We start from the raw sequence: 14,865 nt of genomic DNA on the forward strand, positions 1-14,865 counted from the left end.
GACAGTGCTTCCTACCCATTGCTAACAGCTAACGCTAACTAGCTCTCCTTCTGCTTGATTGGATGCATCACAATGCAGCTCAATGCAACCTCCGTTAACGTGAGGCGTTAGCGTCGTTATTTAGCCAAACAGGACAGTGCTTCCTACCCATTGCTAACAGCTAACGCTAACTAGCTCTCCTCCTTCTGCTTTCAGTCGATTCACATGATGAAAATAAACCACAGCAGGCCGTATTCTCACCGTGACCGCAAACATTGGAAGGCAAGAAAAATGGTGAGCAGTGATGCTGCAGGACGGTGAATTTGCTTTGGAGGCACTCCTCGGCCTCGCTGTGTGCGTTTTGCTGCAGAGACTGCTGGCCTGCACGCTGCATCGTTATCATACACGGACCTGGAAACCATCCAGCAAGGTAGCTCAGTGAGTAAATGTCAGCTAACCAGCTGATCTTAACCTTGACCTCCCCCGTCCCCCACCGCCGCCTGCATCACACAGAAGACCAAATAATGAGCGTTTACAGTCGTACTCGTGCCGAGGCGGCGAGCACACATCCCACACTTTGATCTCAGTGTCCTCTGCTCGTTCATGCCGGCGCTCTGAAGGCCGCCGTTTGCATCTTGGTGATCAAAAAAAAAATCGACTCCAGGGCCGGAGGGACCACGACCATGGACTTCAACGCCGCGCTGCACACGCTGGCTACACATCTTCATCTTCATACGCAGAAAATTACATTTAAACTTAATTAAAAAAGGGGACTAATGTCAGAAATAATTGTGTGTTTAATTAAAAAGAGCGCTGCTGTTAAGTTAACCTCATTTGCACTGTGAAATAAACATTTAGACACATTAAAGTCGCTGCTTGACCAGTATGGATTCATCTTAAAAGGAGAAGTTATAATATAATTATCACAATATCTTTTCATAATGCAAGACCATTTAAAAAAAGGTGAATGGCCAAATAAAAGGATCCAGTGTTTCCCGGGCAGCATTGGCTGGCGATAAGAAAAATCTCAACTCATAATTATTTCAGGCGGTGAGCATCTGGTTCGTTTTCAATAAAGACAACGCACTTTTACGGTTTAACGGACGACAGCGCTTTTCTCACTGGCTCTTATCCTTTTTTTGTTCTTATCACAGGCCACAATCAGCCCAGACCAACACATGCATCTTTTAAAAATCAATAGTACTAGTAGCTCCTACGCTAAAGAGGTTTTTCCTTCCTGCTGCTCCACCCTCGGGTTGATCCGGCTCCTGATTTCAACAAAAGGATGGGTCACATTAACTGCCAAAAAACAAAAGGACACGCAGGAGAGGGAACTGGCTGCTCTCGATGGACGATGGAGCGAGCTTGCAGCACAGCGGCTTGGATTCGCATGGCTATTGTGCACTGCCCACTCAACCGCCCCCCCGACACACACACACACACACAAACACACTCACAGACACCAACATTAGCGTTTCCCCATGTTTCTCCTGTTGCGGCGGCACACAGTGATTATGCCCCATCATCTTTGACGGGGTGAGCATCTCCCGGACGGAGCGGTGTGCGCGGCAGCGTCTCGAGGGCCTCTGGAGATCGTGAGAGAACTCAGCAATCAGACATCAACGGTGATCAAGGAAACTCTCAGCGCTGAAAATGCGTTTTAAGTCAAGGACGACTTCATCTTAGCGGGAACAACAGAGTCAGAACGACACGTCGGTGAATAAAATGTCTCCTCAGGGTCCTTGTTGATAAAAGAAAACGCATCATCCTGAACGTGACCTTTGACCTTTAGGCTTCTTAAAGCTGCAACACGAGGTTGCCTTAGTTTTTTGATCTAAGCTAGCAGTTTCAAGTCTCTCTGCTAAGCTAAGCTAGTTGCCTCCTGGCTCTATCTTCATACTTAACACACAAACGAGAGATAAATGGATGGATGGATGGATGGATAGGTGACTCTTAATTGTTATTTATTCAGTGGCAAACAGGTTAATTTGTACAGAAGGAACTTTATTTGCATTATTCTAACAAAGCGATGTTTTTGGCTCATAGCGCAATCTGATTGACTTGAAACTGATTGATATTTTCTTTATTAATTTGATTGAAAAAGCCCAAAAAGTTGTTATTTGAAAATTAAATGGTTACAATTTGTTTGGGGCGCAGGAGGATGAACATTATGTTTCCTCCAAAGTGACAGAATAAGTTTGCTCTGAAGCCACAGGAGCGATCCCCGTCATACTTTCCCCGTGTGTTCACCTGTCACAGATTTAGAATCGCTGGAACTCTTTAATTCAATCCACAGGATTAACAGGCTGTACGAGACACAACTCGCTGGATCCGTAAAACCTGTTAAAGATGTTCTTGTGCGGCCAATCGATGTGGTGCGATTAAGGCGGCCGGCTTCCCCGCCGGGCCCGACGCCGGACACGGGGCTCCACCAGCGCCGATCAATCTGACTGGACAGAAATACACTACAGGACAATCCCGACCAAATCCAGGGCCACCCTCTCTGAGGTTGGCTGCCTCGGGGCAGTAATAAGCCCGAGGATTACGCAGGATATAGGAGCGCAAACTGCCAAGTTGGGTGAGCCAATTATTTCTCCTCTACTCACACACACACACACACACACACCGACAATGAGTCTGCAGCTTCCAGCATGGCCGACCTTCCAGGAATCCGAGAATCTAACGAAGGCCCATGATCCGACAGGAACATGAATACCAGTCAGCAGATTTGTGCGCCAATCTCTATATTTTCAGGAGGGTGGGGGTTGGGGGCCCTTGGTGGTGGCTCCACCTTCCAGCGATCCAGTAGCTCGTCCTGCTGGTAGCCGATCATCTATTTTTAGAGGGAGTTAGTGCCGCCGAGTCCCGGAAGGGATAGCGAGAGAGGGGCTGAAGGGGTTAACACAGAAGATGAAAACGGCGCGGCTCATCTTCCCATCGACCCACCAAATCCCCCTCCAGTGCCTTCAATGCCGCGACTCCAGAAGTCTGTGATGATGTGAATCTGCAGAGGATTAATCTGTTGCTGCTGAAAATGAGAATCCATCCATCTTTTCCGTTGGGAGTGATACTCAGTGCCCTCTAAATCCCTCAGAGGCAGAATATCCCTCAGTGATCCCCATCCCCTTCCTTTCACCGCTGTTAGAAAACCCGCTGCAGCTTATTCTAATTCACTCGGGTGAGCTGTCGCCAGATAACAAGTGCAGCCTTCCCTCTTTATTACAGACTCCATGTGAATGCATACTTTATGAGCAAGTGCTGAACCTCATTTGTGTAAAGTCATGGTGCTTTCTTCTTCTTTTTTTTTTGCTGAATAAAGCCAATGGAGAAGTGCAGTCACTCTAGTGACCAGCACTTTGACTTCTCTGGTTGCAAAAAGAAGTCAGATTGTATAGAAGTCAATGACTCGACTTCACAATGTTTCCTGAGGGAATAAATCAAGTGAGAACATGTTTATGGTCAAATGTTCTTCAATACAGCCTCAGTTAGTGAACTATGGTCCATTTAGAGTAAAAGAGACCATAATGTGCTTTAAGGCGGGCTTACTGTGATTGACAGGTCACTAACTTCTAACTTTCTTTTATCGGATGCAAATAAACAACACGGTGACGGCCGTAATGTCAAGATGGCGATGCAGGACTCGAAGCTTCATGACGGCAGTCGACAAACCGACAGGTGACGTCCCGATGACGACGCCCACTTCTTATAGTCTGTGGTCCACTGAAGTACGGTTTGAGCTAAAATGCTAATCAGCATGCTAACATGCTCACAATGAGGACAATGCTAACATGCTTAAGTATAATGTTTACCATCTTAGCAAGCTAACATTTGTTAGCTAGGATTTAACATTAAGGCTGATGGGAATGTCATTATCATGGCCGACAACCACGACAACAATTACCATCCCATAAAACTCTCAAGCTGTATTTAAATCAGGATTTTCATTTTAAATCTGGCTGCTTAAAGGAAGCTGCCTTTAGTTTTGCAGGAGTTCAACACGGTGAGCCTGGGACACAATCAACGGCTGTCGATCCACTCGTCAACAGGTTTCATGATTACCATCCAGAAGTTGTTGAGATGTTTTACTGCAAAACCACCAGAGGGAACGTAAAGGGATCCCCAAGGTCATTAAGGTACAACCTCTGGGAGCCATGATTATCTGTACAGAAAACCATGCCATTCATCAAACAGCTGAGATATCCTGATCCCATGTGACAGAGATAACACGTGTACAGATTGTGCATTTTGTATTTGTGACTTTGGGCTCAACAAAATAAACTGAATTGAATATTTCAGTCTGGCGGCTGCAGGCTCCCCTTGTGCCTTCTGGATGTTACGGCCCACAACATCTTCTACCTCAAATACACAGAAAAGTGTGTCCAGTATTTACCGTTTGACATTTGTGGTTTGTTTTACCACACACACACACACAGACACAGACACACACAGACTGTCAGGGTGATCTCAAGTGACGCACTAAGTGAACCCAGATGTCCTCCTCACACAGCACATACCCGCAGGTGTTTCATGTGTTTAGACGTGTGTGTGTGTGTGTGTGTGTGTGTGTGTTCGTGCAGGTGCAGATTACAGAGTCGCTGTCTGCAACAGCAGCACGGCTGATGCTCACTGACTGTGGAAAACGATCCAATGAGAACAGTTACTGCGGTGATTCCACTCGCTGTGTTTGGGACATTTATTTAAAGCCAGACCGGTCGATAGCGATCCGGCTCCTTTTCCTCTGCGGGTTTGAGCCTCGATGTTAGTCTTTCTGCCGTCTCTCCGAGTTGTATTTCAGAGTCATCACTGAAGAAGAAGAAGAGGAGGAGGAACAGCTCTGTCCTCTGGCTTATCGGCCTCTCGAGGCATTCAGACGTCAAAACTAAATGACTTTTTGTTTTTTTCCAGCTCTTATCTCTCGGAGCAGGTTCCTAAATGTGCTTCTGGTGGTTGATGAAAAAAAAAAACAACACCACACACATTGCAAACACGCCTCAGACAGTAAATCTGACTTTAGGTCGTGTCCTTTGTTTGGGGAAAGGTCGGACGAGAGGACTGCAGCCGCATTAACCCCATTAACAAGCTGCTGGGACAACAGACGGAGCAGATGTTTATCCCAGCGGCCTTTTGGTGACTCATCCTAACAAAATATTACTCGCAGAAGACAGAGAGGACCGTTACTGACGTTACATAACGATCATTTGGTGAAACACTCATCGACACTGTTAGGAGTTGTGACACCGGCAAGTAATACATGTTTATGTAGTAAAGGTTTACAGGTCAAGATTCAAGCACAAAGAGCCTTGATGATTATTTACTTTTGATGATTTATTTGCACACGGTACAGCTAATAGCTCATTTCAGTCATTCATGAGTTTTTTCAGGCAAAAAAGCCCCAACAAATGCAGTTTTCAGCTTCTAAATGATCAAGATTTGCCGCTTTTCTCTGATTTATATATGCAAACTAAATATGTTTGGCTTTTAAGCTTTTAGTCGTACGGAACAAGTCATTTCAAGACTTCATCTCGGACTCCAAAAAAAACTAGAAAAACTAATTTTGTGTCAGTTGTGAACGAAACAATAGAGAAAATAAGATGAACATGATTCAATAAGGAGAATAATCTTAAATTCCAGCCATTTTGATTCCAATTCTCACATACGCAGACTGCAGAGGATCAAAGATGCACACAACTGGTTGAGATGATTTTTCATGTTGGTGTTGTTTCAGCCCTCTAAGAGGCGAGCCGCTCCCTCCCTTCTTCACTAATGACGGCGGCAGCATTGACGAGCCTCTCGTGCTCCACCCTGCTGCAAGCTACAAAGAGAAATATAGATGCCCGGAGCCGGGAGACGAGCTCGGTCGATCCTCTGGACGGGACGTGAGGAACGGTTTGCTTTGGGAGATAGTTTGCCTTCTCAAAAAAAAAAAAAAAAAAAAAAAGGAGAGCGCAGGTGTCGGCTGGCCCAGGGTCAGACTCTGCTTCTCACGCCTCCAGGTTTTCATCAGAAAGACAACCAGCCGCTGCTCTTTCGTGCAATTCCATCATCCACGAGGAGAGAGAGAGGGATATTTCTACCGGGGCCTCTTGCAAGAAGACCTGAGCAGAAATAGTAACGCTTGAAATGGAGAGAAGGGGAGCTTAAACCTCCGCTAAAATCTAGCGGAGGTTTAAGCTTCTTCTCTTTGGCTGGCAGAACTATCGACAGTACAGACATACAGCCAGAGCCTCCTCCACCAACACCGCACACACGGTGGAGGTTTTTAACACATCAATTTGTGGTTTCTTTGTTGTTGACTGGAGGAACAAAGAATGAATGAACGTAAACCTGCCTACCTGTCACCAAGCCTGAAGTGATGGTTTCCAGCTCGCCATATAAACTAAACACCCACGTTCTTCAGGGATGAGAGCTACGGTAAATTGTCCATCCCGGTCTCTACGCGAGAGTGACTCACTGCGTCTGCTAACGCATGTTGACGTTTAATCCAGGCTTTTGCGTCATTTAGGGTTTTATAGTCCAATGCTAGCATGTGCAAACAAGACATACCCATAAAAAAACAGGCATGCGCCATTTCCCCTCGCTTAAATAACAATATGGTCTCCATGGACATTTATGGATTAAATAAGGCGACAGAGACATTTCACCCTAAACCGTAAATGTCCACCTGCAGGTGGTGCTAGAGGGCATCTCCAAGGTCATTAGAGTTCATCCCCTGAGGTCCACGAACAAATGTAGTGGATGCAATGAAATATTTCAGTCGGGCCGACCGCCATCGTCATCTCGCACACACGAACAGCAGTATCACAGAACATAAATACACATTAGCAGTAGCTGCGCGCAGGAGGCGGCACAATACTAAGTAATACACTGACCCTGCTGATGCCAACTCCACGATGTTGACACCTTCAGCTGCACGGATGTGGAACAAATCCATCTCTTACACATAGAAGCCAGAGCGCGCGCCCCGTGTTGTTTGCGACACACACCTTGCTGTTGTGTCGCACAATTAAGTCCACCCTCGGATCGGATGTGAACACGGGAAATACCGTCTGTTACGCGTACCTCGTCACGTAACATGGAAGTGCCACATGTGGGTCGGGTGGGGAGCCTCCACGAGTGTGGGCATTCACTTCAAAGTGTTTGCTATTTTTGAACATTTATTATTCGAGACAAAAATATCAATATTTCTCCGCACGGCGTCATCCCACTCCAGTGGGGGATGAAGCGATGTAGAGCAGATGGTAAACCTGGAAAGGAGGCATGACTTTGGCTCTCTATAATAAACCCAGAGGAGTCCGATGGGACGGGGAGGCCCCCGGGGAGAAGCTGGTGTCAGTCTGTGGACGGGTTGTGGACAGCACGGACCTCTCCGGATGGTTTAAAACTCAACCAGCCATCCGTTAGCTCAGTTAGCTTAGCGGCTACATGGAGATAACAGCAGGGCTCAGGGAAGACACAGCGGAAGAGCATCTCCAGGGCATTTAGAAGAATACATTAAACTTTGACACCTTAAAAAAGGAAACCCTGTGTCACATTTGGGGGAATTTTTGGCAGAAATGGAATATAACATTCATATTTATGTTTTAATCTGTGTATAATCAACTGAAAATCGATACGGCATGGTATCGCGATATTTTGCGCGGCGATATTGTATCGATACACGGAAGCCAAGTATCGATCTTTTATTAAATCAATTATAAACTTTTTGGTCCTCGAATAATTAAATGAATTGTTTTTTCAGCTTTTTCATTTTGCTGCAATATGTTGACAAAGTATTCTTCTGGAGACAATTTGTGGTGGAAAAAAAGGGAATAAATCGCAATGTTTAATATATCGCAGTATCACGCAGAATCTGGACTCAAGTATCGTGATGACATCGAATCGTGGGCCAAAGTGCTAATTTATTTAAGACCAGAGTATTGAGAAGCCTCAACGTTACTGGTGCTTTTCATTTGTACTTTTTGGTGTAATCTATTATGCGTCTGTAGCGCACATCTCTGCTCTCGCTCTCACACACACAAACACACAGAAAAAGACACACATAGACCGAGACACAGACACACAAAGCTGCAATGAAGACCAGCTGACGTGCGGGATACTAAAGTTAATGGGTCGCTATTGAGTAAAAAGCCAATACAAGCACCAACACCAACGAAAGTGAAACCTAATTCTTTCGGCTCCGTCCACAATCTGTCATCCGTCGCCGCTGTGTTTACGCAAGCACGGCCAAAAAATCAAAGTGTGGGAAGGGAGGGGTATTTAGCTGGCTGCAATCTGCCACACACCACTCGACGAGATGCCGCTAAACCTCACACACTGTCCCTTTAAGAGATTTAGGATGCGTTCGTCTTGCAGCTTTTATTCAGCGTTTAGAAGACAACGGTGGTAGAATGAAAGTATCTATGAAATAATGTTGATGGAAAACACAGTTTGAAGATCCAGTAGCAGCCTTAACCCTTCAGCTTGCTCAAACGGGACCATGTTAACGGATCCTTATTCATCGCCGTCGTTGCTGAAGGTTCTGGTTTGACTTCCACTCTTTTAGAGGCCGATGCTCTGATGGAGGACATGAACTGGTGTAGGTTTCCCGGCGGGTTCACGCTGACGTCACTAACAGGCTAATGAGGACGGGGGGAAGAAGTCCCCGGATGAGGATGAACCCCCAGAGTCCTCGCCGGCCATGCCATGAATAATGAGGGTTAATGTGAAGAAGGGGTTGCACGCCGGGCACAGCGCCAACTAACAAGCATCATGAATGCATTCAGGTATCCGCCGTCTGCAAACACCCGGAAATATTAGTGTCACAGTTATGTTTCTGTTAACGTTTAAATGAGGGGTGGTGAGAGCGGCAGCGTTCATGACGGCACGGCGCCGTTTAACAGCGACGTTGCCTTTCTATTCATGACGCGGCTCTCTACCTGTTACAACACGACGAGTTGCACAGCTCTGTTGGGTTGACTTCACGTATGATGCTAACAGGCTGACGTTCACCAACGTAGCTTAGCATTATCGTTTGCTATTCTGCATGCAACACTGCCGATCAAATCAGTTCTTAGATATTTTCTTTCCTTCAATAACAGCTTTTTTTAACAGACAAAATACTGTTGGAACTTGGATTTCAAACTTCCTTTCCAGTCCAGAAAAGCACGAGAGCGCTGCCATCATTATTGGTCCACAATGGTGCAACTGGGCTCTAAATATTTAGTTGTGTATTGTTTTGTTTTTTTCCTCGTAGGTTTTTCTTTGGGCCCCCTGCAGTCGAGCAAGCGGCTCCATGTAATAGGTGTAAACTGTGATGTGTTCAGCTGATATTCCCCTGATCCATCTCCAATAGTGGGAACCAAACAATAACCTTCTGATTTGTGAAGAAAGAGAAAGGAAGAAAGAGAAAGAAAGAGCTGCGCTGAAGCAATTAATAGTCCATCATTGTGCACTTGACACTGAAACAGGAAGCAGTTCATGAATACGTTCTGCACATTTTGATGCTATTCCACTTTCTTTTTTTAGTGACTGGTGATTTATTCTATCCTTATTCAACCGATAATGAGGAATCTTTGTGCTTTTTCATTGTCAGTCTGGCTGAGCAGCGTTTTCTTCTCAATGCACAAAATAAATCCTTCATACAAAATTACATTTACTCGCAAAAGAGAATTTTTCTACAGCCTAAAAGCATGAAAGATGATGGAAAAAATATATCTGTCTATATACTTGGGGTGGGAAAAAAAATCGATACGACATAGTATCGCGATATTTTGCATGCCGATATTGTATCGATCCACAGAAGCCAAGTATTGATCTTTTATTAAAATCAATTTGAAACTTTTTGGTCATCGAATAATAAAATCAATTTCTCTTCCAGTTTTTTTTTACTTTTGCTGCAATATGTTGACAATTTTCCTTTGGGAATAAATTACGGTGGAAAATAGCAAATAAATCGCAATATTTAATATATCGCGATAGTATTGAATCGGGACTCAAGTATCGTGATAAAATCGAATTGTGGGACCTTTTTAGATTCCCACCCCTACTATATACTCTATTTTTCAAAAGTATTTGATGCTTTCAGGTTGTAGATGAGTGAGTAATATCTATAATATAATATATAGATAGAAAGAGTATCGTATAACAGTACAGTAACTGTTCATGTACAGAAACTCGACTGAATGTCTGAATCAGACTGAACGTTCAGTGTGAACCAAATACTGAGGACGTGGACAAGAACCCCTTCAGCATGTGATGTTTAAGTGAAATCCTGATTATATACATGGGGTGCACGCTGCCTCAGAGCTGGGGAGCAAGAAAGAGTTGGCGATAGACTCCGGCCCAATCCGTCGGCTCTATTTAACTTGAGAAAGGACATTAATCAGACCAACGCTGCAGCAGCACTCGCTGTGTCTGCAGAGGTCGTTTACTCTTACTTTTCATGTTGCCACAATAAATAAAAAATAAAACAAAAGCCATGGTTAATTTAATGTCTTGCTCCGTGGTTTCTTTCCCCCAAGAGCACAGAATAGCTGCAACAACGACACCAGACGAGGCAACACTGACACGCACAACAAAATGTCTGAGCAGCAGTTCACGTCGGTTTATCTGGAGGTTATTTTAGCCTCCACCAAAGCGGTGGACTGGCAGACAAAGATCAAGGACACTGGGCCCAACACCTCCCATGATGCACCTGGATTTAAAAAACATGGCTGACATCCTAACGAAGTCATCAGGGTCATTTTCTTAGACGACATCATACAACAGTTTCTGCAGGATGAGCAACACTCAACAAACTGACCTTGTAAAATGTAAAACAAAATATATATATTTGAATTGTATTTAATTATAAAGGACTGGATTGAGATTATAAACAGAAGACTGATTTGAAAATATGCTGAAAGAAGAAAAAAAAAGTGCTTTAGCTCACTCAATGGTGCATAAATAGATTCTCCAGATTCTAATCCACAAAAATACATTTAAAATAATCCCCCCTTCGCAAATAATGACACTATTCTGAACCTGCTTTCTACCAGTCGGTGCCACGCAGACGGAGCACCGGCTCGCATTAGTTAACTGTGTTAAAGCACCGAGAACGATCACACGGGAGCGATTCCACAAACACACCTAGAGATCTTCCAGGAAGTGCAGGCCGGCTGCGCAGAGGAGGCGGCGGCGGCGCCGACGGTACCGACTCAGCAGCAGAAACTCCCACAGCTGTAATATGAAAGCCTGTCAGACATCAAATGAAGAGCTCATCGCTGCGGATTCCACGAGGCTGAGCGTCTTAATACTCCAGCCTGGAACAAAACTGTTCAGTCACACGTTACAAGTTGTCTTACATCTCTGAGGGGAACTGCTCTGTTAAAGCGTTCGCACCGCTTTCCTGCAAATGTTGTTTTTCCTTCCAAATTGCTCATTAAAAAAAAAAAAAAAGTGCTGACTATGAAAATCATTCCACATCTATCGCCTCCTGGAAGCTCTCAAACGTGGCAACGGCAAATAATGCCAACTAACAGTGCAACGAGCAGGAACAGAGACACTCGGATAACAAGCCGGAGAGTGACTTCATTCTCTGCTCAGGTAGAAATGACTCCACTGGAAACCCTTACATGAACAAACAGGCATCTGCTGCTGAACGTACTGCTCTGAATATCGCATCGAGAACCTTAAAAGCTCCAAAAACAGACGAGAAAAAAATGAAAGTGACATTGAATGACTGCACATCAAAGCATCAAACCCTTTAAAGCCCCGCCCCTCTGGGTCACGGCCACGATCTGATTTGAGTTTCCATCCGTTCAGAGTCCCACGCACTCGGGGAGGGAGGGACACATCCAGCAATTGCACACTGAACAACCATAAGGGCGTTTTGATTTGGCTGCGTAAAAAGAAAAGCACTTCCTGCAGATTGAATGTAGCTCTTCAGCGATCACGGCCAATTTGGAGAAGGAGCAGAAACAGAAAGACTGAGGCAGTGAGAGAAGAAGCAGCCTCCAGCAACCAGCACGGACCGCTGGAGCAGCAGAGACGCCTCCTGTTTATTCTCTGGACCTCAGGAGTCTCGCTGCCTGACATCATACGGGTGGATGACGTCCAGGCGGATAAACAGGTTATGACATTTTTTTAAAAGACTCTAGTAAGAACAATATACACAGACACCTGCACAAGGTTACACACACGCACACAAAGCTGATTCACTTCCCTTGCCTCATTCAAGTGATTTCCCTCAGGGGCTGAAGGAGCTGCTGACACGACCTCCTTCTTTCCAGGAGCTCCGGTATGATTAGCAAAGCCCACGTGAAGAAGAGTTACAGCCGTCAGCACGCTCAGCAACAGAAAGTGGGCAAGAGAAGAAGAAGTGATGCCGGAGTTGCTAATTTACGCCACACAACGCGGTAAAGAAGCAAAACGCGAGTCAAAGTGATTCGCGGCGGCCCACTTGTGTTCAGTCAGATCGCTCCTCCTTCCTAAGTAGACAAAAACAATTGAAACTGAAGAAAAACAAACAGCTGTTGGCACATTACTGGGAACGGTTTGTCGTCTGTTTTGGTTCCTTACACATAACCGGACATGCCGCAATTTTGCTGCAAGATTCAGCAATTGTGCTGAAACAACAGGACGAGAACGCCGAGAAGCAATTCAGGGCCGCGAGGATTGAAAAAGCATTTAATCTCACCCAAAGTCCTGACACGAGCCGTCATACAGTGTGTCGCAGCCCCTTTGCATGCAAAACATGATGTGTGTGCACAAGAGAGGCGATTGACTGCTCAGCAAGAACACATACACACACACACACACACGCACACACACCAGCAAAACTCGTTCTAAACACCAACCGGTGACGACAGTGAAAATCATTCTGCACAGGCTCGATATTGGGAACAAAAGCCAGGAGTTATTTGTTTCATATGGTTCATGTACTCTCGTTATTTTACCAAAAAAGGTGCAGCACCGGAGAAGGAATTCACTTTGAAGTCATGCTTTAAGTAAATTCAGAGGAAACAATGCCGCCCCACGCCTCACGAGCGAGGGATTAAATGACTTGTGAATGGGGTGAAGTGAGCGCCACTTGAAGCCGACATGAGGATTATTTAAATTAGAATAAGTCATTTCAGAGCAATGGAACCACTTTCATTTTGGGGCTATCAAAGAATTTTTACAAAATAGACTTTATCAAAACAGCACCTGTGCCTACAAATCATGAATTATGCTCTCTTTTTTTAACCACAGCTCAAAACGACATTTTTAATATCTTATTTTGTCCTCCAAACCCAAATTTAAAATGTCAAAAACTGAATTACTGTATTTGTAACAGTGTCACCTTTAGTTTGCATTATTAATATGAGGACATTTAGAAATGTGAATGGAGGTATATCTTGACGCATGCATGAATGCAGATTGATATATGTGCTCAATTGGTGTTAATGCATGTGTCTGAACATATATATATATATATATATATATATATATATATATATATATATATATATATATATATATATATATATATAATGTATTGTTCACTTGTTTTATGCATCACTGGGTTTTTGAAGTACAACAACAGTAATATTAATCATTGAAAATAGAGTTGTTTTTGTGGATATACTAATTCATGAGTGGTGGTGCATTGAAATTATAAATAATAAAAAAGAAGACATACACAGACTCCCATCAATACGCCAATGGGCCGGAAAGGGGAACTTGTGATCACACATCCCTGTGGGTCACTGGACCAGTTCGTTGAAACTAGGAGACTATGGTAGATTATAGTAGATTATAGGGGACCCTCTCGGTCCCAGGTGGGACCGCGGGTCCCCGCTTTGCAGAGCCCTACAGGGTGTGAGGGTACAGCAGCCGAGCGCAGGTGCAGGACACAGATTAATGGCACATTATCGGCGTGCATTTCAGTGCAGCTTCCAATTTCACGGTCCAAAGTACGTGCCCGCGCGCGTGTGTGTGTGTGTGTAAAGTCGTATAAAATAACCGCAGAGCAGTCACTAAATCCTTTTCGTGCCCTCCGGTGAGCGATTCCCTGAACAACAATAAACCACGGCGGCGAGACACGTGCATCTGCATTGCACGAGCGCAGAGCTCCACTTCCCCTCTAGTCTACACGGCGGGCGGCGACCCAAACCCCGGCCGCCCCGCTTCCTATCTCTCCCTTCCGCGAGCCATGACTACGTTTTTTTATTTTTTTTTAAAACAGCGAAAAATGCTCTTTAAAGTTTCACTCACCGGTGTTTGAGTCCCTCTGAGGCGGCAGCGGCGGCTCCAGTCAACAGGGATCCAGAAGGGACGTCCCGGTTCGGACGCGCGGCGGCGCCTCTTTGATCCACTCACAGCAACGCGGGGGCTCGAGAGGAGGGAGGAGGGAGGAGGGAGGGAGGCGTCCGTGCAGGCTTCTGCGCGGGAAGTGCGGCAGGAATCAGGCTGCTGACCTGAGACGTGTCCCATGTGTCACACCCCTCTCTTCCGGGGGGGGAAAACAAAACACGGACGGACCTGCCGACACTCACCCGCCTGTGGTCGCCGGTGGAGCCGCAGAGTGAAGACACCCAGCGGCTGAGTGTTTGCACACCGCCCGCACAGCTGGCTATTGTTGCGCCACTGCAATGTGCACGCGGTGGAAGAAGAACGGGCTGGTCTCACACACGCATACACACGCGTGCGCGCGCCCGCGCATACTTTGAGACCGCTTTGGAGCACGTCGAGAGCTCACGGAGAACCTCAACTTTTATTATTCGACAAGAAAGGAATCCTCGGGTCCTAAGACCCGCCCTGTTCCCGCGGCGCGCCGTGCCATTATTCGCTGCACTGTTGCGGCTCCATGTGTGATGGACGGGCTACAATGTCGCGTCCCGCGGTGACAGAATACGATACTACGGGCGCCTCACGTGCAGCCGCCGA

The 14,865-nt window shown here is 45.6% G+C and overlaps 1 protein-coding gene across 2 annotated transcripts in view; it reads right to left on the reverse strand.

The window, feature by feature from the left end:
• camkk1a (calcium/calmodulin-dependent protein kinase kinase 1, alpha a) overlaps window positions 1-14,865 on the reverse strand; it is a 47,739-nt gene extending 32,874 nt beyond the window's left edge. For both annotated transcript variants that reach the window (XM_068599739.1, XM_068599738.1), the window contains exon 1: window positions 14,194-14,865. The gene's annotated coding sequence lies outside the window, so the exon portion shown is untranslated. The remainder of the gene's footprint in view (window positions 1-14,193) is intronic.

This window comes from Clinocottus analis, unplaced genomic scaffold (genome assembly GCF_023055335.1).
Source record: "Clinocottus analis isolate CAN_PGR_092001 unplaced genomic scaffold, fCliAna1.0.p SCAF_5, whole genome shotgun sequence".
NCBI lineage: Eukaryota > Metazoa > Chordata > Actinopteri > Perciformes > Cottidae > Clinocottus > Clinocottus analis.